Source organism: Lactuca serriola, chromosome 6 (assembly GCF_051521515.1).
Source record: "Lactuca serriola cultivar US96UC23 chromosome 6, Lser_US96UC23_V15, whole genome shotgun sequence".
Taxonomy (NCBI): Eukaryota; Viridiplantae; Streptophyta; class Magnoliopsida; order Asterales; family Asteraceae; genus Lactuca; species Lactuca serriola.
The window spans coordinates 185,256,865-185,270,064 of record NC_136413.1 but is presented as its reverse complement, the minus strand read 5'-3'; the positions used below and the strand labels follow the sequence as shown (position 1 = coordinate 185,270,064).

Genomic DNA, 13,200 nt, shown 5'->3' with positions numbered 1-13,200 from the left:
CTGATCCGGAAGTCACCTTTTCCTTTCCTTGGGAAGTACCTCCCAACAAGATTGATCCCTTTGGATCTTGGTCCATAATGGCCTTTTTATTGATTTTCACGATTGGATCTCTCTATGAATGGAAAAGGGGTGCTTCGGATCGGGAGTAAAACTAGTTACATTACAGAGGAAAAATCGGGGCGAAGGAAAAAAGAAAGAAAGAGCGACCGATGCCTACATTAAATCAATTGATTCGTCATGGTAGAGAAGAAAAACGGCGCATGGACCGTACTCGAGCTTTGGATCAATGTCCCCAGAAGCAAGGAGTACGCCCGAGTGTACCAACGAGAACACCGAAAAAACCGAATTCAGCTCCACGTAAGATAGCCAAAGTACGGTTGAGCAATCGACATGATATATTTGCTCACATTCCGGGGGAAGGTCATAATTCGCAGGAACATTCTATAGTCTTAATAAGAGGAGGTAGAGTGAAAGATTCGCCAGGTTTGAAATCCCATTGTATTCGAGGAGTCAAGGATTTGTTGGCAATTCCGGATCAAAGAAAAGGGAGATCAAAATATGGTGCAGAAAAACCAAAATAGAGATGAATGGAAGATGCCGCTGGAACTCTTTTTTCTCCAATTTAAAGTATGAAGTTACTGGCTCTAAGAAGGCAATTGCACCTTAGCCCATGGACCGATACGGAGACTACTCTACAGGGGAAATCTCTTACTCGACTAGAGCGGATCCCGAGACTTCACCCATTCCTTTAAACTGTTGGGCACTACATTCTATAACGAGAATCACAAGGCCGGTCAACAAGGAACAACCTGGCAGAGTGTCCTGAGATAACAAGGAAAAAGTGAGAACGCCCAGTGATGAGAGTGGCGACATACGAGGATCTAACCTCGACCAACGAGAGCGTAGCTGCTCAACCTCAGACATAGGGATTCTCGGACCGGAACAATGGGATTCACTCGACCGAAGGGAACGATACGTAGAGCCATAGGGAGAACCTAGCGTAGCAGAGCCAGTCGCGACCAAGTAGATAGCTCTACACCTCTGCCGAACGAACGAAGAGCTACCTAAGTACGGTTAAAGAAAGTGAAAATGATAGGTAAACAAAAGAGAGAATAAATGCGACCGAAAGTGTCAGAGCTTCAAAAGCCTGAAATTGAGCTTGAAATTGAGTGTCCTTGAATTGAGTCTGTTGTATCCTTCCCAACCCAAGACGACAAGGCAGTAACAGAACTACGGCAACTCTGGAACGCATCATGCGGTTTGTTTAAAGGCATGGGTTCCGGTCTAGGAGAACACATGCGACTATTGGCGTTGGGGAAGCCATGCGTTAGCTAAACCAACCGCACATTGCAAGCGAAGGAGTGAAAGCTACTCGACTGTAATGTAAGGAGAGGACCTACAACGAGTTGTGGTTGCTTCGCAAGCAATACTCGACGGTATAGCGCATGCGTCTCATCGTCTTGGGAGCACTCGTAGTTGTTTGAGTCGTATTGTTAGGGCAATACAACTACGAGAACCAGTCGTCCTAATGCTACTGTCAAACCTACTGTAGTTGTCGTTATTACCACTCGTCGGGTAGTTGTTCCGTAACACTACTAGTCATAGACTACTAGTCGTTCCATTGTTGCACCACCCCAATGTGTGTTGCGTAGTAACTGCCTAGCTGTCTGTTACGTTGTCAAACCCTTCCGAACAACCACCTATGACACAGAGACTACGAGTGATGGACAACTAAATGACAACGAGTGGTTGCTTTACCGTCTTGTTCCGTCGCATGTTGTTCTTCCGTCTTTGGGAACACTAGTTGTCTTTGATTTGGTAAGGCCGACTTGATGGTTGCAGATCAAGGTTACCAAGGGAGTGGTTGCTTCGCAAGCCTATATATTACGGTCTAGCATTATCGTCGTTTTGGCGCTTTCCGTAGTGGTTGTTGCTAGTAGTTAGGACCACTACGAGTTGTCGTTACCATATTAGGTTGTTAGGACCACACCACTCGTCGTTATAGCACTAGTCCTTTTTTTTGTTTGGCGTTAGGGGGCCCCACGAGTCATCGTTACCGTCATCGGTTGTTTTGAACACAGATCGGTCACACTACTGGTTGTTTGGAACGCTAAGGCCGAAAGGCAGGCGGTCGAGAACACTAAAGGTGCTTGCTCTGGGCACTAGGGGCCGTTGCTCACGCAAGCGAAAGGGTGAATTCTTTCCCGGTATGCCGCTCCGCGAGCTAGGAGCGAGAACTACTAGAAAATGGTGAGATCATTAGATCATTAGTGAAAGAAGGACCAACGACGATCCTATCCTAAAGGAGAAGAAGGAGTAGGAGGAGTCAGTTTTCTTTGAAGATCGAGGTTTTAAGAAATAAGGAATGTAAAAAAGAGTAAGAACTACTCTACTTTCTTTATTTCTCCTTGTAGTATTATGGGTCTTATTGTATTTTATTGGGGTCCGGTGCGGACAATCGGAGTTCGTTCATGCCTTATTCTTTAATGCTACTCATTCTTTTGGGGTTCGATCTCTCTCGCTACTCTTACTTAAAGTAGGGTGTTCCAGTTTTATTATTTTTTTTACTGGTTTTGCTGCGAGGGCTTTATTCGCTAGTGGGGCCGAAATCTATATGATGAGTCCGTCGGGTGGGGGAATAATCCCTTCCAATTCTGGTTCCTCCTGGAGGAGGATTCGTTCGAGATCAAAGTGTTGATGGAGCCCTCGCCCGAACCGGAAATGGAAGGCACATCGGCTCGTTCTGCGATCCCAAGGGTGGATGAAGCGGCGCCACCCCCCTTACCCACAATTGTAGCTTGGAATCGTTGATGCGAAATCGCATTGCACGACTCGAGGGGGACGGTAGCTCCTATCTGCTGGATAAGGAAAAGGGAGAATATTGGTCCGACATCAAACTCGCGCTGGGGCAAGCTCCCTCCTAGCAAGAGTATCAAAGATTACTCGAGTTTGAGAACAGGGATCTACAGATCCGAGAACTCAAACATGAGTGTCTACAAATTTTTCAAAAAGTCTTAACCCAGAATCCTACCTTGGCTGCCCAGGCCCCTTACAACCCCCAAGAAGCGTTTAACGACTTCTTAGGCCAACATCGCGACCGACTGGACCGGAGGGAATTGGAAGTGGACGTGGGAGAAAGGGACCAAGAAGAAATCAAGTTTTTAGATCTCTTGAGACAAAGTCTCAAAAAAGATGGCCCTGCCTATGTCACATACATCTTTAAATAACTCATTTTGGGATTCTAGTGTTTTAGCGGAAACGTGACCGGATGTAGTCATTTTAGTTTTGCTTTGATTGTGCATGACGAACCGGGTGAACAAAGTCACGATTAGAAGAAATGGTAGTTCGTTGGGATTGTCTTCATTTCCTAGAGGTGCTGGTTCGACTCCAGCTCGTGACAAGGCCTTTTTGGTCATCTATTCATGAATAGCTCTTCTCTCTTGCTCTTCTAACGGTTCTACTACGGTTCCACTAAGTTCTTCCATTTCTTAAGTATTTATAGCCCAAGGCTCTTAAAGCCCACATGCCTATAGCAATTCGATACTATCTATACCCGAAGTTAAAAAAGAGAGCGCTTTATATGGCAAACCGCGGATCGGTAGACGGAAGAGAAGCTTGAAGTGCTGCTGAAGAAGAGAGTCGGGATTTTTCAACGCCTTTAGCTACCTTTGGTATTCCTCCACGCCTACTTTCTCTATTAGAACTTCTCTCAAAGCAACCATTGCGGCCGCTGCACCATGGACATGGGGCCTTATGGGCTTCGGCCTACCCTATAATATAAACTGGGTCATGGCTTCTGCGATGAGCTTGGGCAAAGCTTTTGCCTAGGGGCTTCAGAACTCCTTACTATAGGCGACTCAGGGAAAGTCTTGCTTTATTCAATTCAAAAAAATCCTCCTCTGCTATTATCGCTTAATTGGTCAGATCGATCGAATGGAATGAATGGGCTCAGCCTAAAGACCTTGAGCCAGAGGTCGTACTGATCCTGTCCTTTCAATAATAGTTAAGACGCGCACAAGAGAAGGAGACCCAAGCACAGCCAACCTACCTTTATAAATCCACCACACTTTGAAAGTGTCTAGATTCTATTAATGTGCAGTGAGAGAATAGCTAAAAGAATAGAGTGACCATCTTTGAATATCTAATATCAAGTGGTATAGTAAGATAAACATGGATATAACAAATATCTGGCTCTCGTCGAACTAGAAAGCAATTCCTCCCACTTTGACTCGAGCTTTGGATATAAGACCTGTAAGAAAGTCTATTACTAGTACCCGGAGTTGGTCTCCCAATAATAATTCACCGTGAATCACCTTCTCTCTGTGATCCTCGCTACTTACTGCTTATGCTTATTTGTTATTTCAATGCATCTGGGAATCAAAAATAAGTAACTTGTCGGCCCTCTTCCTTTACATCCTTCACCCAGCTAGGCAAAGGCAGCGCAGCTCAGTCGTGCAAGTTCATGTCAGATTACGGAATCTAGAGTAATGATCGAAATTGAATGTCTTTAGTTAAAAAACGACGAAAGCTGTCTTTGCCATTGAAAAGAGTGCCATGGCCTAACTAAATTCATCCAAGCCTTTACGCCGTTGATTTGATGCCATCTTCTGTCATCTCCTTGATCGACTGTCCCCAAAAAGAGCCAATGCCAGCTACTCTTCTAAGCCATAAAGCGAGGGGCTAACTGGTATTAACTCCTCCCGTCCCACTATGCTTCTTCCTTCCTATTGTAAAGGGAATCAAAGGATACCTGTTCGTAAGCTTTCCCAAAGCTTCACTCACTAACAATCCTAATCCACTTAGTCGATTAGCTGTTGGTCGTTCACTTAGCTTAGTGTTAGGGTTTTGAGGCTAGCCCCTTGTTCCCTTAGTGCTTAGACCTTAGCCTACTAGCTAATCGATTAACTACAACCCCACTTCAAAGCAAGAAATCTCAATACTCTTCCAGGTGGTGGACCCAAAGCAAGCTTCATCCATATAACCTTAAGCGGGATAGGTAGGAGTAGAGACAGTGGACCGAATTGACCTAGCATTATCCTACCGACCCATAGCCCATACCTTTCTCGACCGAAGCCATAAGTAGTAGTTTAACACTTGATCGAAGTGGCAGTTACCAGAAAACAAGATCAGAATCGGGGCTCGGGGTCACGTATAATAAGATCCGAAATCTCTACTGGTTGTTTCGATCCACTAAGTCACGAGTAAAAACGTGGCTTTCTATCTTCCATATCAGCTCATCCTTCAAAACCTCTAACCCTTGCAAGATGCTCTTCCAAGATTGAGAAGTCGCCTATCCAACTAGCGGGACAGCCCTGACATTTCTTCAATGCATCTCCTTTCGGATTCTTCTATGTCACCCTAGCATTTCGACACGAACAAATCTAGCCAAACTAGCAATTAGACAGGTCCCAGCTTACTAAGTAAATTGGCTACTGATGTGCACGAAAGTACTCACTAATTTTAATATTTATAACCTAACAAACTTAACTAACTATGCACTTATAGGCAGTGTACCTAGTCAGATTACAGTATAGCTTGGGTAAGTCGGGTGTCGATCACAGGGAACGGTGTTCTAATTAATTTACTTGCTTATTAAATTGACCTAATTTATTAACAAGTTTAATAAGGGGTTTTATCTGGTTTTACAAGATCAGATGAACTTAAATCAAATTCAATAATAAAAACACACTCTTGTTTAGTTTTGAATCCACTTCTCCCTTATGGCTAGCTAATGATTACGGATTATTAAGTTGGTTTTTAGTTGTATTAGTAATTTAGTTCTATCTTACCAATAACTAACTAATTCATGTCAAACCATGTATGTTCACACATAATTAAACACAGAACTAATTATGAATGTAAATATGCTATGTAAGATTTGTTGTATAGACGCAATTATGATCACAATTCACGTTCTCTAGCACAACTAAACTTTATTTATTCTAATTACTAACTAAGATTGGTCAATCCTAGCTCTAACAATTCAATGTTCACTAAATTATTAGGTAAACAGGTTCATGCAGTTTAATGGTCACTATGCTACACAAAACATGCAATTAAGCAATTAGGTAAACAAATAATAACATGCTAGGTTACACAAATCAAACACAAGCAAATTTTCACCAACTAAGTTCGATCCATAATCATATAACTATTCATAGGTTTAAAGCTTCATCTAGCTAAACAAGAGTAGCTAGATTCAGCTGCTCATCATAGTAATTAAACTAACACAGCTAAAATTAATGAAAGACATGTTCTTATTTAACTAAATTATAAACCTTTACTTCTTTTGGTGTTGAAAACCCTCTTCCAGAACCTTTCTCTCGCTCTGAATCGTCTCCTGGAATCCTTTTTCTTCTGCCAAAAGCTTCTCTTCTCGTAATAATCAGGAGGACTTATATAATCCTCAAAAACCCGCGCCACGTCGTGGCCAGATGCGCCACGTCGTGGGCTTCAAGTAATTCGTATCCTTCAAGGAAATCCTCCGCGTCACGATGTGTATCTTCTGGAACACCCGTGCCACGTCGTGGGCTTCATCGCCACGTCGTGAATTGAGCTCTTTTCGTGAATTTATTATTTTCTTGTCTTCCAAGCCTCCCATGTTCCCTATTTCGTCACCTTTGGTCCCTCTCTTCGAAAATCCTTTGTATTGACTGAAAATAACAATTTAAACTCATAAGTATCATTATTCTAAACATATTATCAATTTATTAATAAAAATGTACTTAAATACTGCCTAAAAATAAGTATAAATATGGCAATATCAAAATACCCCACACTTAGGCTTTTCTTGCCCTCAAACAAATTTAAACTTAATTCTTAATTACTAACACTACACAGAACAATCCGACTCTAGTTCAGCCATTATGCCAAAACCTCAATGCATGCATTTGTGTCTAAAATTCTCCTAAAGTACCCCCCCCCCCCCATACTTTAAATACTAACAATCTTCATAAACACCCGCCCCCTTTTTCCGAACAATGCTCATTTTATGCAACCCTCCGAATCCATCCGCAGAAAACCTCCCAACCTCAAGGTATTTTTAGTTGAGCAACCTAAGCATACATAAACTAGAATTACAATTTTTTCGATACCACTATGGAGCTCTTTTGGAATTCTTCACTTTCTTGATAATTTGATCTTTTATTTCTTTGAATTCACCACCTTATTTGATTTGATTTCTGGTATCTTCAACTTTTTGGATTTCTTCAGAATTTTGATCTTTTGATCTTCACTTTATTTGCTCCAAAATTCTTCCAACTTTACTCGTAATTCTCTCTCTCTCTCTCTCTCTCTCTCTCTCTCTCTCTCTCTCTCTCTCTCTCTCTCTCTCTCTCTCTCTCTCTCTTTTTTAATATTACATGTACCTCTTTTTTTTTCACTCAAATCATACATGCTTAAGCAGAAGCGCTCAACCTCAACCTTTATTGGCTAATGACAACAATTTTCCTGGATACATTTCAGGTTTAGGCTACTAAACATATTGCATCCCTCAAACCAAGCGGGGTTATGTTTTTATTCCATGATTCACTAAAATAAGGGAGGCCACAAATGCACTATAACGTATATTGGCTCAACTAAACATTTGAACTTTCATCGGATCATCCCGCATAATACTAGCAATTATAGCTCAAATTATTATTACTATATTCAATTAATAAAAATTTGAATTTTCAAAATTTTCTAGCAATTTACTTTTTCTACCCCTACCCCACACTTATTTCATACAATGCCCTCATTGTATGTATAAAAACAAATCAAAATTAAAGAAAAGGGAGAAAAAGGAACAGACTCCCCTGGGATAGCGGCGTGAGCATCTCCAAAAGTGTGGAAAATGTGCAATTGGACTTCCAAAAATAGAAACTTGGTGTAGAACTGGTTGAATACGTAAATAAACCACGAACAGGACTCGAAACTTCAATTCGTCAAAGTGGGTATTTGTAAGGAAAAATGTGGCAATGATAAACTGGATCACGTCGTGGCATATATCTGGACACGTCGTGATATGGGTTGAAACCGCGAACACCAAAATGCTGAATTACTACAAACTGCAAGAGTGCCACGACGTGGCATAAGGAGTCCACGTCGTGGAAACTAGGCATCAGTAGCAAATGACTTGTTTGCTTTATTTACTCAAGCAGCTTTGACCAATGGCTAACTGGTTTCCGATGCTTCTATGCAAATATATTTCCCAACTATAACCTCTCTCCTAATATACCCCACACTTATCTTGAATTGTGGGTTCCGACTCACGACTCTAAGCTTCCTTGACTAGACAAACACGACTCGAAAGTTAACCTTCTATGCTCCTTAGAATTCCAACGCTAATCTGAAAAATTAGAACAACCCAAAAGAAACAAAAAGTAACATCATAGTCTTAATAAGGTTTTACATCACACACCAAAGTCAACAAAAAAAAAACTGCTCAAAAACAAAACAAAAGAAATAAAATCAATCATCATCTTGATCTTGTGCTCCACTTGGCCCTGCCCCATCATTTTGCGGACGCCATAGCTCCTCCCATGTCGGAAAATAGGGATACTGTGGTGGCATAGAAGGTGGTCGGGTCACACCCAACTGTGAGTAAATACCCTCAGTAAGCTGGGTATGGTAAATGGCATGACCCCGTAGATTATCCAAATATGTTCCCACCCGACTCTGAAAAGGGTCGGTGGGCACTCCCTGCACATACTGCGAAGCAGTACGCTCTCGCTCGACCTCACCTCTAGCCCGCACATTCCGACGCCTCGGCCTGGCTGGTGGTTGCTGTCCCGGCTGCACCTCCTCCTGCTCATCATCTATCGGCGGTATAACAAAACGACCCCCGATATTCACCACTGCTCGCATCACACCCAAGACTTGAATGGTCAAGTCTGTGTCCGGGAATCGAGTAAGATTCCTCACAAAGTCATGGGTCAAAATATGATATGACCTAGCCAGGCGAGTAACCAAATGCCCCCCAGTAATTGGACTCCCAGGCCTAGAATTGGCTGCTTTCTTCCCCATAAACCTTGCCAACATATAAGGCAAATCACAACAAACCCCCGGGGTAATAAGAGTCCATAAATAAAATAAATTATGGATGGGGACCTTGTCACCATGATGCTTGTGATTGATTGAAAACGTGATAAGGCGGTGCAAAAATCGGAAAACAGGATTCCGAATTTGTGACTCACTCGAGTCACAAGTGTTGTACTCATAGTTAGAAATGCCCCGCCAAAACTGCACATCCAAAGTACCCGGAGCAAAATCCCGCACACATCCAAGCAAGAAAGGTATAAAAAACGGAGATTGCGTCTCCACTTCCGTATAGAGCCCCATACGCCAAGCAAATTCCCGAAGGCTACACTCAGGATATACACCACCCAAATGAAACACAAGTGCCCTATTGTAGGTGACATCAAGGGTGCGTTCTTCGAAACATACGGTAGAGAAAAATTCTACCGACAATTCCCGGTACACGGGTTCTTGAATAGCGAATAAATTCCTCCACCCGTGACAAGTGAACGAAAATTGATCTCCAACATAAGTCTTCGACCAATAACGATCCAGCTCTGCTACCATTCCCACTCTACCAAGCCATCCCCAATCAATAATTGGGGCTATTGCAAACTCCCTATTGTATAACCATCCAAGCCGATTCTCGTAGGTTGTTAGCAACGGTCGGGGAATGTTTTGAGGAAACTGGTATAAAGGATGTATGCTTGCTACATCTATCGGGTTTTCCTCCTGCTGAATAGCTCGTCGTGGTCCCATTTCTGCAAACAAAAGCAAACCAAAACAGCAAACAACCAACAGTTTAAACATGTTCACAGAAGTCACGACGTGGCTAGGCTGCGCCACGTTGTGGGTCGCGTCGTGCACAGATTCTGAATCGGTCTATATGCATGCAGTATCTACTAAAATCAATGGTTGGGGTTTGTTCCTATGACCATTAAAGGGATATTTAATCTAAAATCAACCACTAGATTCAACCAATTTCGTGAATCATACAAACCCTACCCATGAAAACTTGAAATTGGAAGAATTACTACAAAATAATGAGTAAAACACGTACCAAATAGCTTAATTGGCAAGATCTTGCAAGGAAATTGGAAGTAGAATAAGAAATTGGCTGTGGGGTTATGATGTTCCCGTGAGTGCGGCAGTCTCCAAGTGGGGAATGAGATTTCTCGGTCAAAGGGTTTTAAGCAATTGGTCCCCCCCTGATTTTTAAAGGCCACGACGTGGCTGGCTATGCCCACGTCGTGGACCTTAAGTCTTTTTTTAAGATCGCGTATTCCATTTTAACCCACGACGTGGCTGGGCTATGCCCACGTCGTGGAAACTGCCAGGTGCAAAAAATTTTAATAATGTTTATCATATTAACTAAGTTCTTTGCATATCATTCATTATTTAAAGTTCCCTACAGCTAATTCTCTACTTATTACCGGTTTTTTAGATGATGAATCGATGTCTTTCCTAATTAAAAAGAAAAGAAAGAAAGAAAAATTTAAAAAAAATGCAAACCAAACTCGGGTTGCCTCCCGAGAAGCGCTTCTTTTTCTTGGAGTCTTGAGCTGGACTCCGTGCCTTCTACGTTGAATCTTCGGAAGAGTCTACCACCAGGATCTTTTGTTCCTTGAACTGCCATTTATAAGCTTGAACTCTCCTTTTATACGCCTTCTTTGAATTTTCCTTTTTAGCTTTTCCATCTTCTTCAAGCTTGCGTTTCGTGCCTTTTGTTTGTTCCTTGCATTCCATAACATTCTCCTCTTCTTTCACTACCGGCCTTGTTACTTTTGAAGTGACTTCCTCTTCATCACTTGTCATTTCCTCGTCCTCTTTGCTCACCCAAGAAGGCGGGCTCTTGTAAGCTATGACTTCAATCAAATATGGAACAGATACCCTTGGTTTTGTCCTTTTGACTTGATGACCTGCCTTTATCTCTTCTTCCATAAGCTTTTCCAGTTCTTCTAGTTCATTCTCTTCATTAATTGTGAACACCTCTTCTTTATCTTCTTGAAAGTCATCCTTTATCCCAAAGACTTCTTGTTCATCTCCAACCCTCAAAGTTAGCTGAGACTCACGGATATCAACAACGGCACCAGCAGTGTTAAGCAATGGCCGACCAAGGATTATCGGAACATCCGGATCTTCTTTCATGTCTAAGACTACAAAGTCTATTGGAAAAACAAATTTTCCAATTTTCACCAAAATATCCTCCACTATGCCTCGGGGTTGTGTCACCGAACGGTTCGTCATGTGAATCTTCATTTTTGTAGCCTTTATCTTCTGAATCTCCAACTTTTGATAAAATGAAAAAGGCATTAGATTAATGCTAGCCCCGGAATCGGCTAAAGCATTAACCTTCATTTTATTCCCAAACTCACATGGAAGAGTGAGGCGTCCAGGATCCCCCATCTTTTCTGGTGTTTCTCCTAACACAGCTTTTGAAGTTTGTTCACCTAGAATCATTGTAGACTGCTTCTTTAATTGCCTTCGCGTATCTATCAAGTCTTGCAGTAATTTCTGGTTCTCGGGAGCTTTAGATAAGGACTCAACAAAGGGAGTATTAATTGGAATCCCTTTCACATGCTTCACCAACTATAAATGTTCCTTCTCCAGTTGACTAAGTGCTGCACGGGTGGGAAATGGCATAGGTGGATGATAAGTTGGAATAGGCTCAAAAGATTTTTGCTCAGACTTGCGCCACGTCGTGGCCAGAGTAGTGCCACGTCGTGGCGAGCCTGGTTCAGCACTTTCTTCATTTTCGATCCTTAATTTCTTGGGCTGCTGCGGTTCTTCTTTCAACGCCTCCAGGAACTCAGATATTGTATCTTCTTCAGTATCGATGGCCATTACGTGAGATTGGGCTTTTATTTCGGGATTCTTCGGGGATAATTTTTCATGAACTAAAGTGGCTAGTTGACCAAATTGTACTTCAAGGTTATGGATGGAGCCTTGCTGGTTCTTTATCAATGTTTGTTGTTCCATGATAGTGGAATCCGCGGCATCGTGTCTTTTTTCCGAAGCCTCCATAAACTTCATCAAAATGGTCTCTAGGTCGGGTTTCTTCTCGGTTGGTGGTTGCTCCTTTTGATAAAGGCCTCGACCTGTCTGCCTATACTTCTCTTCTTTTTGCTTCTTATACTCTTCATATGGCAGCCACTCCTTCTTCGGTTTCCTCCAGCCCTCCTCAAACTTATCCCCACTAGAGTAGCACACTTGAGCTTTTCTGTTCCCAAACTCATCCACGTTGCAGTCCTTGGTCAAGTGTGGACCACTGCATCGCTCGCACCCCACTCTTATGGCATGTATCGACTGGTCCATTTGTGTTATCCTGCGATCCATGTTATTCAGCATGGCCATGACAGCTGCAATTTCTTCAGTTTGGGCCCCTCCACCGCCTTTGCTTCCATCTTGCCTCGGGTTATGGTATTCGCGGGAGTGTTTCGCGAATTCTTCAATTAGCTCCTTGACCTCCCTTGGATTTTTCTTTGTCAACGGTCCTTGAGAATCAAGGAGTTGTCTTGTCATCACATTGACCCCATCATAAAAGATTGACATCTCTTGCTGCACATTTAGGTCATGTTGCGGGCAATTTCTGAGTAAGCCCTTGTACCGCTCCCATGCTTCGTATAGTGACTCCCCCGGTTGTTGCTCAAAGTTGGCTATTGCCTTCTTGAGTTTTGTTATCTTGGATGGTGGGCAAAACTGGTCCAGGAATTGCTCACGCATTTGAGCCCAAGTGGTGATTGTACCCGGTGGGAGTGCTTTTAACCACTCCTTAGCAGCTCCTTTGAAAGTGATGGGAAGCATCCTAAGCAAGACTGTGTTCCTGTTGACATTTGGGACAATGAAGTAATCTGCAATGTCGTTGACTTCATCTAGATGCTTAAAAGCATCCTCATGGTCTTTCCCGAAAAATGGGATGTCCTTCAGCGCAGTCAATATGTGTCCCTTCAGCTCGAACGTGGCAGTGGCAGGTATTGCGGGTTGGACTAAACCGGGACCCATATCTTCTCGGATCCGCTTCTTGTATGCTCCCATGGTCATTTCTTCAATTGCTAAAATCTCGTTCCTTGGCTCGTTCTCGGGTTCACTTGTGTGTTCTTCAAATTCTGGCTCGGTATCGTATTCGGACTCGGTTTGCACGGGTGTACGATCCAAATGCTCAAGATTGCTCTCGTGCTTCGCTGATGAACTTGACTCTCCTGT

The 13,200-nt window shown here is 42.7% G+C and overlaps 1 non-coding gene across 1 annotated transcript; it reads left to right on the top strand.

Moving 5' to 3' along the window:
* The first annotated feature begins 12,565 nt into the window (after positions 1–12,565).
* LOC145060788 (small nucleolar RNA R71) lies at positions 12,566–12,672 on the top strand. The gene has a single exon (XR_013686971.1). It is a non-coding gene; the product is annotated as a small nucleolar RNA R71 (small nucleolar RNA).
* Positions 12,673–13,200: the final 528 nt, after the last annotated feature.